General features: G+C 37.9%; 1 pseudogene; it reads right to left on the minus strand.

The window, feature by feature from the left end:
* LOC149234452 (protein DMR6-LIKE OXYGENASE 2-like) overlaps positions 1 to 14,656 on the minus strand; it is a 128,918-nt pseudogene extending 114,262 nt beyond the window's left edge.
* Positions 14,657 to 15,308: the final 652 nt, after the last annotated feature.

The raw sequence follows: 15,308 nt of genomic DNA on the forward strand, positions 1-15,308 counted from the left end.
ATTACATTACATAGTCGACAAAAACAACAAACAGAAAACAAATTAAAAACTTTACCTACATTTACCAACCACAGTAAATTTCATTTATTGCCTAACTGATAAACCTGGCCGTCAATGAAGATTCAACTTCATGTCACGCAAAAGATAGCTCCATGCTGCAGGCCTGTACATCGAACTGGCGGTTTTGCAGTTGAAAGTACCATTTCAACACTCCCCTTTAATTTCAACTGCTGGGTTATCAGTCATACCGAGACATTTCCTCAAAAACTCAAAACTTTTCTGTCCCAATGGTTTGGTCAGAATATTTGCAACCTGCTCCTGAGTTCTGCAGTGTTGTAAAATAATTTTTTCATTGTTTACCAATTCCCTAATGTAATGAAACTTTGTGTCAATGTGTTTCGTTCTCTTATGAAACATAGAATTTTTGGATAATGCAATAGCTGAGCTATTGTCACAAAAAATCACAGTTCCTTTTGCTTGCTCTTGGCATAAGCTCCTTAATATCTTTCTCATCCAAATTGCTTGACACGTTGCTGCTGTAGCGGCCACATATTCTGTCTCTGTTGTAGACAACGCTACAATAGGCTGGTTTTTAGAAGCCCATGAAATGACTCCTGAAACCATGTGAAAAACATAACCGGATGTGCTTTTCCGATCATCTACACTTCTAGCCCAATCACTATTAGTGTATCCAATTAAATCTGAACATTCTGAAGTGGTATATAAAATTCCAAACCTTTTAGTACCTTTAACATACCTCAGAATCATTTTGCTGCCTGCCAATGTGCTTCTTTTGGCCTCTCCATGAATCTGGAAATTAAACTAATAGCATACATTATGTCCAGCCTAGTTGCAGTCAAATATGAGGCTGCCAACTATGCTCTTGTACGAACTAGGATCAAAATCCTTGCTGTTGTCCTCTTTGCTGAGTTTTAATCCCATCACTGTGGGAGTGATTGCTGCTTTGCTCTCCTGCATGTTAAATCTTTCCAACACTTCATTAACATATTTTGCTTGTGAAATAAAAATCCCATTTCCATTTTGTTCTACTTCTATTCCTAAGAAGTATCTCAACAAACCTATGTCGGTCATTTCAAATTCTTCTTTCATGACTGTTTTGAAATTTTCAATAAGGTAATCATCATTACCTATGAAAATAACATCATCAACATATAACACAACAATTAGTATTTTAGCATCATTTTCTTTGATGTAGAGGGTGAGTTCTCCTTCACACTTTTCAAATCCATTTTCCAGTAGATAGGAATCTATCCTACTGTACCATTCTCTTGGTGCTTGCTTCAGCCCATAAATAGCTTTCTTCAATCTGCATACTTTGTGCTCTTGGTCTTTATTTTCATAGCCTAGAGGTTGTTCAATGTAAACCTCTTCTATTAACACTCCATTTAGGAACGCTGACTTCACGTCCAATTGGTAAACTTTCCACTTTTTTTGAGCTACTATGGACAACACTACTCTCACGGTTTCCATTCTAGCAACCGGTGCAAAAGTTTCCTCATAGTCTCTCCCATACTGCTGCTTATATCCTTTGACAACCAGTCTTGCCTTGTGTCTTTCTATTTTGTCTTCAGCATTACTTTTGGTCTTGTAGACCCATTTAACTCCAATGACTTCCTTTCATTTTGGTAGTTCAACTAAATCCCATGTCTTATTTCTTTCTATGGCGTTGATCTCCTCATCCATAGCTTCTATCCATTTCCTATCTTTAATTGCTTCTTTGAAATGAACAGGGTCATCAACATGACAATATAAAGCAAACAAAGAGTTCATACCTTCATTTGTTGCCTCTTGTTCATAAATGTCACTTAAATTTCTGAACTTCTTATCTCTTTCATTTGGTGTACAAGTGCTTGAAGAAGCACTTAAATTTCCTCCTTGTGGTGTGCTTGGAGAAGCACATTCATTTCTCCTCAAGGGTGTCTCTTGCTGCCCTTGTGTTGGTGCTGCTATTTGGGGATGTATTTCAGTCATCTCCTCATCATCTTCATCATGAGACAAAGAGTTTTTAATATTCATTGTTTTCTCTATGCTTCTATCCCAAGCTTCCTCCTCAATGAACTGAACATCTCTACTCACAATCAGCTTCTTGGTGGATGGGTTATATAACCTATAAGCTTTGGATTCCTCACTATATCCAATGAAAATACATTTCTCCCCTTTGCTGTCCAACTTTTTCCTTCGCTGATCTAGAATGTGTGCATAAGCCACACATCCAAAAACTTTCATGTGGGTGACTCCTTGCTTTGTCCCACTCCATGCTTCTTCCAGCACTCTGTTCATGACTGCTTTTGTAGGACATCTATTCAAAATATACGCTGCACAATGTACAGCTTCAGCCCAATAATCATTTGGCAAATTCTTTGCTTTTAACATACTCCTCGCCATATCCATGATTGTCCTATTCTTCCTTTCGGCAACTTCATTTTGCTGCGGAGTGTACCTAGTGATAAACTGCTTATGAATTCCATTTTCTCTACAAAAACATAGAAATTCCTTGGAGATATACTCACCTCCTCTATTAGTTCTTAGAACTTTGATATGCTGCCCACTTTGGTTTTCTACAAGTGCTTTGAAATTGCAAAATTTTTCAAACACTTCACTTTTGCTCTTAAGGAAATAAACACAAGTTTTTCTAGTAAAATCATCAATAAATGTTAGAATATAGTGGCTGCCTGTAAGAGATGGAGTTTACATCGGTCCACATAAATCTTAGTGCACAATCTCTAAGGGTGCTTTTGCGCTTATGCTTTTCCCAGATGGAAAACTTTCTCTGTGTTGTTTCCCCAAGATGCAACCTTCACAAACGCTGTCTAGTTTCTCGATCAATAGTAATCCTCTTACCATTTCTTTTCTACTCAACAAGTTAAGACTCCAAAGTTGAGATGTCCAAATTTCAAGTGCCACAACCAATTTTCATCTTTTGGTTCGCTTTGGAAAGCCTCTTGTGTCACTACTACTATTTCTTCTCCATTTTTTAAGTCTGTTATCATTCTGAGAGGGAACATCTTATTCCTTGTCATCTTCACGTCAGAAATACATTGTTTGCTGGGTGTTTTATCCATGATGGTGCATACATCATCCACAAAGAAAACATTGTAACCGTTTTGAACAAGCTGTCCAATACTTAAGAGATTACATTTCATTCCAGGAACATAATAGACATCTGCTATGGTTTTCTTTTCACCTTTCCTTCTTAAGAAATTTACTTATCCTTTTCCCATAACAGAAACTTTACTATCAGTCCCTAGTGTAACTTGTGACTTCACACTCTGATCTAATATAGAAAACAAGGCTATGTTTCCTGTCATATGGTTGCTGCAACCGGAGTCTAGAAACCATACATCTTCACTCTTTTCTTCAGCTATATTACAGGCTAAAAAGAAATTTTCTTGGCTGATATTTTCTCTAGTGAAATTAGCACTAGTCCTATTACTCATATCATGCTACGTTTTCCTACATTCATTTGCATAATGCCCATATTTTTTACAATAGTGACATTGGACATTGGATTTATCATACCTTTGTCCTTGAGCATGATGTTGTCCACTTTGTTGGCTGCTACCTTGGCCTTGGTTCTGATTTGGATTGCTGCCTCTTCCTTGAGCATTTGTTGGACTGTTTCTTCCATCTCTGTTTTGGCTTCTTCCTCTTCCTCTCTTGTTTCCTCTGCCTTGACCTCTTCCAAAGAACATCTGGGTCTTAAAGGCATGTTCTAGAGATGAGTTTTTATTCCTACTCAATCTCTGCTCATGTGTTATCAGTGATGCATGTAGTTCATCAACTGAGAAGTTTGTGAGATCCTTTGTCTCTTCTATGGTGGTGACAATCACATCGAACTTTGAGGGTAGGATCCTCAATAGTTTCTCCACAATCCTCCTTTCTTCAAGAATCTCTCCATGAGACATTATCTGTGTGACCAGACCAATCACATGTGTGAAGAATGAATCAATATTATCTGACTCCTTCATGCAGAGAGTCTCAAAATCTCTCCTCAACAACTGTAGTTTCACTGTCTTCACTTCCTCCATGCCTTGATAGGCTATCTTGAGAGTTTGTCATGCTTCTTTGGATGTCTTGGCTGCTGCTATCCTTGGAAACACACTTTCATGCACTGCTTGATACAAGAAGTAGAGGGCTTTGGAATCCTTCTTCTTATAGCTCTTCAATAGTTCTTTCTCTGCCTGAGTCAAATTGTTAAACTCATCTTCATCTACTGGTTCTTCAAAACCATCCTCAACAAATTCCCATAAGTCTTGAGAAGCAAGCAAAGCTCTCATAGTTATTGCCCAATAGTCATAGTTTTTCCCATTAAATTGTGGGAGCTGAGTATTACAGATACCCATGCTAGTGCTGACTCCAGCCATTCTTGCACTCTTAACTATGCTTCAAAATACTTGAATATATATTTAAAATAACTGACTATACACATTGGATTCTTTCTTGACTGAGTCTTCACTCTGCTGGAGAAGCTGTTGCAGCAAGAAATCCTTCCTTCAGCTTCTTTGACACCTTCAAAGAGCCTGGACAAGCTCTAATACCATGCTGGGAATTTCTGATAATTCCAGAACAGACAAACAGAAAATAATGCTCTGTTTTAACACTCTGTTTTTAACACAGGAAACTAGAAATCGTTTTCTGAATGCAGTGTTTCAGCAACGCAGTTTTGTCAACAGAGTTTCAGCAATGGTGTTTTAGCAACGTAGAATTTGCTGAAGATAGTGTTTCAGCAACACTCTATTTTGACGCGAAGAAACTATTTTCTGAATATGGTGTTTCAACAACACACAAAAAAAACTTGTATTAATTAACAAGACTGTTGTTACAAAATTGTTCCTCTCACGGAGGTATTACAGTAGGAATGCTTCAGATGTTGTTCCAAAGATTTCACTCTGTCTATGCTGAAAGTTAACACTGCTATGTATTACAAAATACTCTGTTTCTCAAAAAAATAACATGCTGTCTCTGCACTGCTGTGCATTACAAAAAAAAACTTCTACTGAAAATCAACACTACTGTCTATTACAAAAAGACTCTGGTTTTCAGTATCTTTGTTTTTCAGAATGAGAAAATTTACACTAATGTGTGTTAAAAAAAAACTTCTTGCATACAAACTACTGTGTGCTGCATATTACATTACATAGTAGACAAAAACAACAAACAGAAAACAAATTAAAAACTTTACCTACATTTACCAACCACAGTGAATTTCATTTATTGGCTGACTGATAAACCTGGCTGTCAATGAAGATTCAACTTCACGTCACGCAAAAGATAGCTCCATGTTGCAGGCCTGTACATCGAACTGGTGTTTTTGCAGTTGAAAGTACCATTTCAACAGGAATTGAAATGCGTGCTTTTGAAGAGTTCACTACACTCTCCGATATTGCTTCCAGCAACCTCAGAGCAAGTGCCCTCATCTCTCTGCAATACATACCACACACTTCTCTACCATATTCAACAACAATGAGTGACGATATTCAAAATCAAGAGGTTATTGTAAACAAGGTGGTCCTAGTATGTTTTGCTTCGCAATTCACAAATCCTTCTCTCAAAATGAACAATTCCATATGTTAGTTACACAGTGTATCAATATTTAAAACGCCATTTATCTTCAACACATTGCAACTTTCTTTCTAAATTCATTTTCCTTTTCTATAAGAGGAAGCGAAACGGTCGAAAACTCTGCAACGCAAAGATGACTGAAATTGTAGAAGTTTTATCCCACGGAAGCTCAAACAAGCAAAAAACGGGAATTCCAACGAACTCATGGACAAGTATCGGCATGGTAAATCACTCAGAGATCAACGTAATCAACATAATCTGGTCCAAATCAAGTCAAAATAATTTGGCACATAACCATGCAGAGTCTCACGACGAATACAAGCGCAATGGTAAAAAAGTACCAGAACTTGGTTATGTAGACAGATTTCACAGCGTCGAATCTCTTGCAAATCCAAGAAGATTTTTCAGCGGGCATTTATTCGTTTAGCATATTCCCAATCGACACTGAAATTTTCCATTACTTAGAACAAACAATGCATGAAATCTATACCTCTCGCAGACAAAGAAGATTGTAGCCTATTGAAACAAAATCGGTGGCTCGTGTTCAACACAGTGAATGAAATATTAAGCTGGAAACTTGCCCTATCTCCATGGATACAGCTCGCCAACAGAATTGGTGGTTATAATCAGCTGAGCAGACATGACCTTTTGAAGCAAAAGGATTTGATGCGATGAAGGGATGAAGAGGGAGCAGAGATGGGTGAAGTAGTAATAGATGTGGAACGCAAGATATTCAGAAAAAATGTTCAACAGTCTTGCCATACGCAACATACCAGTTCACAGTCATACGTATCATACAAAATCCATATGCATCATACATACCAGTCATAGGTTTTGTTTTTCACTCACTCTTGAACCACAACCGAACAATCTGTTTTGAAACATAACTTGCCCATCGGTTTCTCAATGAACATTCTTATTACGACAGTCATTTAACATATTTGAGTTGTATAGCAATAGTTGCCCGATGGAAAGAAAGAAGAGGAGGCAGCCGAGCGCCCTTGGAATCAATGACGGATTGAACGAATGAATGGCAGCGATTCAGAAGGTTTTCAAAGCTAAGGCATGGCAGAACTAGCGCAGGTCAGAATATATGGAATATGGCAGAGAATGGTTATGCGCAGAAGCCACGCATTGGGTAACACAGAGCGCAAAATGGTGGAGACAATAAATATCGCAGAGGTGACAAACGCAGCCTGGGAGGAGAGGCATTCAAGGCAGCACTCGAACTGCATTAACACTTCAATGTTTAAATCAACTGACCAATGTTCAACTCAATCAATGGAGCAGCGTTACAAATTCAGGAATGTGTAGAGGTCGTAGTGAGGAATACATTGCAGTCAAAGATGCATTCTTGCTAGGGCAGAAATGGCAGGTCTGCACAAGGAGAATTTTTAGAACGCAAGTGAGTAAAAATGGTGCCAGAGAAATAAGAGGTCAGGGGTGTCAGTTCTGAAATATGGCCAGAACAGGAAAATAGGCAAAAATTGGACTTACAAAGGTAGGAATACTAAAAATAGGACCTGCTCATAAAGACCATAAAACAAATGGCTTAAAGAAATTATGCAGGGCCGGAATACGTCTACTCTGATACCATGTTAAACACACATGGGCAGCAACATAATTTGAAAGATAAAACATGAGAATACATTTTTATTAACAACTGATATACATTTATAGTACATGGTTTGACCGTTGGGTTTCACATCCCAAGGTCTCTTGGACTTCCTTTTGTCTATTCGGCTTCCACACTAACCCATTGAGGATTAGGTGTCCAACAAGTGCTTCGTGGTAGCCTTATAGTTGCCGAGGCGGGCAGATCTTTGGCCTTCTCAACCCTTACATATAGATATTGCATCTACTCCACCCCGAACACTACCGTCACCCAAATGGGGCGAGGTTTCCGTGAGACTATAGTTCGGAGGCCGCATCGGCCTCTACATCTTGTTCTTCTAATTTTGTTTCGGATTTCTCTCTGTTGATAATATTGGCTTCCTGTTTTTCTCCTCCCCGTCCTCTCGGCTCTCCACTGTTTCGCTTTTAACCAGCGCTTCTGCCTACCCACTTCACATATATGCACTCGCCCACATGGCTAAAGCCAGGAAATTCATCCCGAGTTTTTCCGTTGTGGACTGACCAGAAAGTTCTTTCGTGCGATATACACAATGAATATATGTGAGGAGTTGGGGTTTTTTTTATATTTTATTTCACAGGCTTTCGATTGCGTGTCAGGAGGGGTCCAGTGTTGGAATCTGAGTGTTAGAAAAAAAGAAGCGAGTTCTAGTGTGTATTGTCACGACGCTATGTGTCGGGCTTCAGGATTCATTCATGTCATTTCAAGCTAGAGTTGCTGATGGTTGTTGTTTGGCTACGATATTCATTTTCTGTTTCATAGAAAGTGAATAAACCCCATATTTGTTGGGCATTCCTTATTGTATGATTCCTGAAACAAACCTCCTGCAAGAACAAAGATTCATCTTGGATGGATTGCTTCTTGGCAATGGGCATCAACAACCAAGAAGATATTTCAATCACATGTCAAAACTTGTTCTAGAGTATTGAACAGTCTTGCAGTTGAGCTTTCTCCATCATCTCACCTTGTATCTGACAGGGGGGGAAATGATGGTCATCTACAAGCTTCAAAGCCACATCAAGCGAGCTTGAGCCACAACCTGTCACACCAGATTCAGAGTTGTAGCTAGAAACAAAGATGCCTCTGGGCATGCCTTTAGTTGGTAATCTGGGACACTTCCTCTAGTAGAAGACTTCAGCTTCTTCCCAGTTTCGGAAGAATTCCAGGAACAAAATTGAGAACACTTTCTCTAGCATAAGACTTCATCTTCTCGCCAATTTTGGAAGAGTTCTAGGAATTGCATTAAGCATTCCAGAGTTGTTGGTCATCCTTAAACCATCACAGGTTGAGTCAAAATAATAGGAGCACTTCCTCTAGCAGAAGACTTAAGCTTCTTTCTAGTTTTGGGAGAGTTCCAGGAACTGCATTAAGCGTTCCAATGTTGGTGGTCATCCTTAAACCACCGCCCTTTATACCAACATTTCAGAGAGCATATTCAGCCAAGTCCTGCCATGCATTTTTGCACATTTTGTATTACATCTCTCTTCTTGGACTCATACACAACCCTTTAGATTAGGGGTGGAATTAGGGGGGGAATGTTGGACATCTAATCCTCAATGGGTTAGTGTGGAAGCCGAATAGACAAAAGCAAGTTCAAGAGACCTTGGGATGTGAAACCCAAGGGTCAAAACATGTACTATAAATGTATATGAGTTGTTAATAAAAATGTATTCTCATGGTTTATCTTTCAGATTATGTTGCTGCCCATGTGTGTTTAACACCATCAAACAATTATTTTTTGCAACTTATGTCAAAAGCAATGGAAACACTCAAAATTTTGGAAATTTTTTATCTTCAGCTCAAAATGTTGAGAAATTTTGTGAATGAGTTGTTATTCATGAAAACTTTTATCATAAAATTATTAATCTTAGAGACTTTTATTTTAATTTTACGTTAGGGACTTTCGACAGGTACGAAAGGGTTAACTTCGCTTCATCTCCATTCTCTAAAATTATAATTAAATTAAGTTTGAAAACAAATTTTATTCAACTCTAAAATTCTCTTTCACTGTGAAAATGATTTGCATTAAAAAAAAATCCCAAAAAATAAAATTACCTATAATCTCTCTGTAAACATCATAACTCGGTGGCACAATTCAAGCAGCCGCTACATACCTGTAATCCGCAGGTTTGGAAGGCCACGTGTGAACATGATCTTCTAACAGATAACAATGATGTGTCAGGTAGTCCTGCCAGTTGAACACCTGTTCTTTATGGATGTTGAAGCTCGTCGACAAACGTGTTTTACTCAAAGGATCGTCAGAATATTATCCTATTCTGTTCTCCACGGGCATTGTGAAAAATTCCTCAGTGACTTCTACCATCCTGTTACTCACCGCATCTGGAATGCCATGATTGATTATCTGTTGAACCATATACACAAAAGGAAAATGTTGAGCCATCTTCAACCTGACACGATAATCTTATGCAGATAACGGAGAAGTTAGGAATGCAAATTAAATTGTTATAAGAGTATGAAAGCAGATACCTGGAAGAAGCCGTATTCGGCACAGGCCCAGCCAATTTGTTGGATGACGTAGGATCTAGTAGAATCGCATAGGAGACCTTGGACATCAATGTTGGGAATTTCTGATAATTCCAAAAAAAATAACTGAACAGAGGATAATACTCTGTTTTAACACAGGATATTAATACAGGGAAACTAAAATTGTTTTCTGGGAAGAACAGAGTGTTTCACATGCACAATAAAAAATTTTCTTCATTAATAAAAAAAACTGTTGTTACAAATTTCTTCCTCTCACAGAGGGATTATATAAGAACACTTCAGTTCCACAAAAATTAATTTACTCTGTCTTCTCTTGAAAATTTTACACTGCTGTGTGTAAAAATTTCTTACATTTATGCTGTTGCATATTCCATTACAAAAAAAAACTCTATCTCTGCTGAAAAATCAACACACTGTTGTGTAAAAAAAAGTACATATACGCAGCTGTGTTTTTCACTTCAATCTCTCAACAAAGAAAACTTACATTTACGCTTCTGCATATTACCCTTGCATTTTTCAACTCCTTAATTTTTACTCACGCTGCTGCGTGCTCCATTGCATTTCAATGAACAACTAAAAACTTCACACCACTGTGTTTCTTCACATTACATTTCATATTCAATGAACTACAAAACATTACATTCAACCTGCTCTGTTCTTCATTTTTTTTGCTTCGCACTGCTATGCGTTTCATTACACATACAACACTAAAAGAAAAGAACATAACATAACGTTTTTACTTGTGCCGTAAAACAAAAGACATACTCCCGTGAATTTAAAAATAATAAAATTAAAAACTTTACCAACAATTTACGAATCACAATAAATTTCATTAATTGTTTTACTGAAACGCTGGCGGTCAAACAAAAAAATCACTTCACGTCAAGTCCTAAATGACTTCATGTTGCAGGCCTGTACGCAACCATTGATTTCATCGGACAGTTGACAAACCATATCGCACCGCCTTTTCTGCTGAAGTTTACGCTCCGAGAAAAAACATGTTTTGCAAAACTGCTCATCCACGTGTCCGCTGCTCATTGGAGTCACTGCCCCTCCGATAAATACCACCATTTCATGAAAAGTGATGCGATGAACACTAGTGGCTTTCTAAAATATAACGTGGTAGTATAAATTATAATTTCAACACTCCCCTATTCAACTGCTGGGTTATCAGTCATACCCAGACATTTCCTCAAAAATTGAAAACTTTTCTGCCTATTCGTATCAGCTTTCCTTCAATCGCTCTCACTGCTGTGCTCAGGCACTCCAATCAATCCTGAGCCACAAAACTGTACTTGGTTACTGTTCTGGAGAATAAGAGTACTGTCTTTGCAGCTGGCTATATTCATTGGGGCATGATCTGCATTTGTGCTTTCTGGGAAAAATCAGTGGGTCATTTGCTCTCAGTTCCTTTTGTTAGCTCTTGGCATAAACTCCTTAACATCCTTCTCAACCAAATTGCTTGACATGCTGCTGCTGTAGCTGCCACATATTCTGCCTCTACTCTAGACAATGCTACAATAGGCTGTTTTTTTTAAAAGCCCATGAAATGGCTCCTGAAACATGATCTTCATCAAAGAATGACTGTTAATATAGTTCAGCAAGGATTTCATAAGAACCCATTCACTAATAGCTTCAGTGATAATGATCAAGAATTACAGACTCCCCCTAACTGTATGCATTGTCTCCTTTTGGCAGAGTCTTCTCAAAAAAAGCTTAGATTGGCTGGAGAGCTCAAGGGACTTTCAGACTGTATTTCCTTCCTTCTCCATACTTGTGTAACTTTGTTTTTTTGCATGGTTCTACCTTGTGTAAGAGCCCATGTTAAGTTACAATCACATGCCATATGACCAATATTATGACACTTGAGGCATTCTACATTATTCATGAATAAGATTTCATGATTTCTTCCTGTAAAATTGTTTCTTGGAGGTTGTCGGAGACTATAACATTTATCTTTATGAGATGCTTTACAGTCTTTCACCATATGACCAAAGTTTGAACAAGAATAACAATAACCAAAAAATGAACTTTGGTACCTGGGAGATGGAGGTTTCCTTGATGTACTTCTGAAGCTTTTCTGCCTTGAGATCTTTTGATGATAACCATTGCCTCTTGCCTCTTTGATATCATTTACATTTCTTTTTTGGACCTGGTTTTCTACTTGGAGCAAGATTTCTTCTTGGAATCGGATTTCTTCTATTGTAGCCTTGATTTTTCTCCTTGCCTTTGCTGGAACTAGGAGCATCACAATTTCTTTCTAGCTTCTTCACATCTCTTTTTCTTAAAGCGTTTTCATTCTTTTTTGAGGATTCACCTGCATACCCGAGTCCTGATTTATTAGATGGACATCTGTTATAGCTGTTCATGTCATCCAAGGCTTGAGAGCTCTTCAAGATTTTGTTCATCCCTTCAACCTTTTTTCTGAGGAGGACAATCTCTTCTTCCAATCTTTCACACTCATTATTCTTCTTTGCAAGTTGTTCCTCAGTTTCTTCCTTGCTACGAGTAGCTTTAGCTGTTACTATTTTAAGGGAGATGATATCTGACTTCATTTTGAAGATTTCTTCATTCTTTGCTTGACTGCTCTCTATTCTCTTGTCAGCGTCTTGTGCCCGTTTCCTGGCTTCTTGTAATTGAGACTTAAGGGAGGAGACCTCTACCTTGTACTGACCAATCTCTTCTTCAAGTTTGTTCACGCTCTTGTGCCTTTGTTCAAGTTAACTTGACAAGGTATCTTCCTGCTTCTTTGCTTTATTCAATTGATTTGTCATGGATATGACTTCTTCATGATGCTTTCTTTTGCTTTGATGAAATTCCTTCTTAAGTTTGGCAAGCTCTTCATCCATTTCTTGTACTTAAAGCTTGATGAGGTCAACTTTCTTCCTTGTTTGATCTTGGTTACAAACTGGAGCTATCTTCTTAAGTGTCTCATTTTCCTTTTTCAAATTGTTAATCTCTTCCATGGCAGTCATAAGTTGAGCGAGGAGTTCTTCTATAAAGTCCTTTTCATTCTTTTCATCTTCTAGGTCTGCTTCAGCCTTGATGTCATCATTCTCATTTTCAGCTTCTATGATGGGTTCAGGATCTCCTTCTTGATTGATGGTCATGGTCAGTGCTCCTTCTGAGTGAAGGTCATGAAGTTTGTCCCTTATATCCTTTGCTGATGAATGTTTTCCTAGATTCTTCTTTATAGAATCAGGTAGCCCATTCAAGATTGTCTTTGCTACTTTTGCATTGTACTCCTTGGATTCTCTATCCATCCTGCTATCATCAATCACTGATTCCAAAATTTCAATCCCTTGAGACTGTAAGAAAATCCTCATTCTTGCTTCCCATATATTAAAGTTCCCATTGAGCCTTGGAGCCTCATCAAATGGTTTGTCTTCTATTATAGTAGTAGAGGGAGACACATCCTTAGGAGGATTGGAGACTTTCTTCCTTGACCTCGCCATTTGTGTTCTAAATGTCGACCTTCAAGTTGTTAAGCTTTGAATGAAGGAACCGAGCTCCAGCCACTCTTGCACTCTTAACTGTGCCTCAAAATACTTGACTGTGTATCTAAAATAATTGACTGTCTTCAACAGTAACACAAAAAGCTATCTTGAGAAATACCTTGGATTTTTTGACTAAGTTTGGAGAAGCTGCTGCAACAAGAAATCCCTCCTTCAGCTTCTTTGACACCTTCAAAGAACCTGGATAAGCTCTGATACCATGTTGGGAATTTCTAATAATTCCAAACAAAATAACTGAACAGAGGATAATACTCTGTTTTAACACAGGATCTTAACACAGGGAAGCTAAAATTGTTTTCTGGGAAGAATAGAGTGTTTCACATGCACAATAAAAACTTTTCTTCATTAATAAAAACAACTACTGTTACAAATTTCTTCCTCTCACAGAGGGATTATCCAAGAACACTTCAGTTCCACAAAAAATAATTTACTCTGTCTTCTTTTGAAATTTTTACACTGCTGTGTGTAAAAATTTCTTACATTTATGCTGCTGCATATTACATTACAAAAAAAATCTGTCTCTCCTGAGAAATCAACACACTGCTGTGTAAAAAAATTTACATATACGTTGCTGCTTTTTTCACTTCAATCTCTCAACAAAAAAAACTTACATTTACGCTTCTGCTTATTACCCTTGCATTTTTCATGCATTTTTCAACTTGTTACTTTTTACTCACGCTGTTACATGCTCCGTTGCATTTCAATGAACAATTAAAAACTTCACACCACTGCGTTTCTTCACATTACATTTCATATTCAATGAACTACAAAACATTACATTCAACGTGCTCTGTTCTTCATTTTTTTTGCTTCGCACTATTGTGTGTTTCATTACACATACAACACTAAAACAAAAGAACATAACATAACGTTTTTACTTAGCGCTGTAAAACAAAAAACTTACTCTTGTGAATTTAAAAATAATAAATTTAAAAACTTTACCAACAATCTATGAATCACAATAAATTTCATTAATTGTTTTACTGAAACGTTCGAGGTCAAACAAAAAAATCACTTCACGTCAAGTCCTAAATGACTTCATGTCGCAGGCCTGTACGCAACCATTAATTTCATCGGACGGTTGACAAACCATAAAGCGCGGCCTTTTCTGCTGAAGTTTACGCTCCGGGAAAAAATCTGTTTTGCAAAACTGCTCACCCACCCACGTGTCCGCTGCTGATTGTAATCGCTGCCCCTTCAAGAAATACCACCGTTTCATGAAAAACAGTGCCATAAACACTGGCGCTTTCTGGAATATAACGCGGCAGTGGAAATTATAATTTCAACAGTCAACGACGGGTATGGAGTCTAAAAGGAGGACTACTTCCTCAATACCATTCGAAATCAATGGTATTGACTTCTGCTCCCTCTCATTGCGATCAATTATGTGATCACTTTCAGTTGAGAATGCCTTCTCCATCTCGACGTTGATGATCTCCATCTCGTCTGTCGAAGACGCCAAACTCTACGTTAATCTCTGGATCTGGTTAGAGGTGTTTATAAATATTATTTTGTCCGTTCCTAGGCAGTTAAAGCTTGTTCCGATGGGAAACGATTGACGGAAGGTCTGTGACGTCCATAGAGAGATTTTTTCGAATGTCTGCGACGGTTTAGCGAGATATTCTTGTGAGTGAGTCAAAAGGGTGTAGAAAATGTGCAGTATATGCGGTACGAGTGGCTGAGAAAAATTCTCTTTTCATTAATTCTCTTTTCATTTAGAGCGTCAGAGCGTTGATTGCTCAAGCAATGGAAAATTATTTACTGTTCGAATCCGACAGTGCTGTCTATCAGTGAGCTACTGTCTGTTGGGTATTTTTGATGGGGAAAATACCAAAAACCAAATATTCAAACACACAGAGGCAATGCTCTGTTTCTTTTGCTCCAGGATCTTTTGTGCACACAGAAGACTTAAAAAAAAAATTCACTGAGGAACAGAGGATTTCACCATAAAATATTTCTATTCATTAAAACAAAAAAAAACATTCACTGTGTCTCCATATGAGAATTTACACTGCTGGAAAAATTCCCATTAACATTTACTGCTGTAAAACCTCCATTCACATTTACTGGTG

This window comes from Pinus tabuliformis, chromosome 8 (genome assembly GCF_031772625.1).
Source record: "Pinus tabuliformis cultivar Carrire ecotype Pingquan chromosome 8, CPIR1, whole genome shotgun sequence".
NCBI lineage: Eukaryota > Viridiplantae > Streptophyta > Pinopsida > Pinales > Pinaceae > Pinus > Pinus tabuliformis.